Source organism: Gossypium arboreum, chromosome 1, assembly GCF_025698485.1.
Source record: "Gossypium arboreum isolate Shixiya-1 chromosome 1, ASM2569848v2, whole genome shotgun sequence".
NCBI classification, from domain to species: Eukaryota; Viridiplantae; Streptophyta; class Magnoliopsida; order Malvales; family Malvaceae; genus Gossypium; species Gossypium arboreum.
This window is the reverse complement of record NC_069070.1, coordinates 83,389,951-83,391,617: the sequence shown is the minus strand read 5'-3', so window position 1 is coordinate 83,391,617 and position 1,667 is coordinate 83,389,951. Positions and strand designations below refer to the sequence as shown.

The following is a 1,667-nucleotide window of genomic DNA, read 5'->3' as shown; positions in this document are numbered from 1 at the left end:
CTCACTTAGGGAATTTCTTAGAATTTTTGACACTTTTAAAATCAATGGCGTTTCTGATGATGCCATCTGCCTTTGGTTGTTTCCCTTTTCGTTGAGGAATAAGGCTAAATAGTGGTTGAACTCGTTACCACGAGGGTCAATCACTACTTGGGAACAAATGACCGAAAAGTTTTTATTAAAATATTTTCTGCCAGCTAAAACAGCTAAATTACGTAATGATATCTCTTCTTTTGTGCATATGGATTTAGAAACACTCTACGATATATGGGAGAGATACATGGACCTTTTGTGAAGATGCCCTCACCATGGGTTACCACTCTGCCTACAGGTTCAAACATTTCATAATGGCCTGAATCCTTCTACTCGACAGATGATCGAAACAACCGCTAGCAGAACTATCAATAATAAGACACCTGAAGATGCTTATGAATTTATAGAAGAGATGTCACTGAATAATTATCAGTGGCAAGTCATGAGGACAAAGCCAATGAAAATAGCTGGTGTTTTTAACGTCGATTCGCTCACCATGCTCTCTAATCAGGTAGAACTTTTGAACAGAAAAATTGACAGTTTTCTTGGTTCTTCATAGGTTCACCAGTAATGCAGTGCGAAGCAAGTGGAGGTGGATCAAGCAATTCAGAATACCCACCCTATGGCCACAACATGGAGAACGAGCAGTTAAACTATATAGGTAATAATCCTTGATATCAAGATAATCCTTATAGTAATACTTACAATGCAGAACCACCCAAACTTCTTATAGGGAGGCCAAGGGAATCAGTGACCACCACCTCCTCCAGGCTTCCAACAACTAGCTTACCAACAAGAGAAAAAGCTGAACCTTGAGGAGATGCTAACAAAATTCATCTCGGTGTCAGAAACTCATTTTTTAGCATACCAAGATAGCACTTAAGAATCAACAAGCGTCGATTTAAGGGCTCAAAACTCAAATAGGATAGCTCGCAAAACTAATTTCTGAAAGACCACCAAGAAATCTACCTAGTAACACTGAACCCAACCCAAAAGAGCACGTGAAAGTCGTTACACTAAGGAGTGGGCAAGTGTTAGCTGAATCTAAAAAGAAGCTACCACAAGAAGCTGATAGAAAAGAGGTCGAACCCAAAAACAATGACAATCTAATGCCAAAAGAATATAAACCACCAATCCCATACCCAGCAAAGTTGAAGAAAGACCGCACGGATGCACAATTCGATAAATTTCTTGAACTTTTTAAACAACTGCATATTAACTTACCTTTTGTTGAAGCTATATCGCAGATGCCTACATATGCAAAATTTTTAAAGGAGCTTCTAACAAACAAAAAGAAGTTTGAAGACTTATCTAATGTGGAACTTAATAAGGAGTGCTCAGCCATACTGCAAAATAAACTGCCAACTAAACTGAAAGATCCAGGAAGTTTTACTATTCCCTGTTTAATTGGTAGTTTGAATGTTGATAAAGCACTAGCTGATTTAGGCGCCAGCATTAATTTGATGCCATATAAAATGTTTAAACAACTTGGTCTTGGGGAACCTAAACCCACTAGGATGAGTATTCAATTAGCTGATAGATCTGTTAAATATCCTAGGGGAATTATAGAGGACGTACTTGTAAAAGTAGATAAATTTATATTCCCCATTGATTTCATTGTGCTTGACATGGATGAA

At 37.9% G+C, this 1,667-nt stretch overlaps 1 non-coding gene across 1 annotated transcript; it reads right to left on the bottom strand.

Moving 5' to 3' along the window:
• Positions 1 to 205: 205 nt before the first annotated feature.
• On the bottom strand, positions 206 to 312 carry LOC128281701 (small nucleolar RNA R71). The gene has a single exon (XR_008271961.1). It is a non-coding gene; the product is annotated as a small nucleolar RNA R71 (small nucleolar RNA).
• Between the last annotated feature and the right edge of the window lie 1,355 nt (positions 313 to 1,667).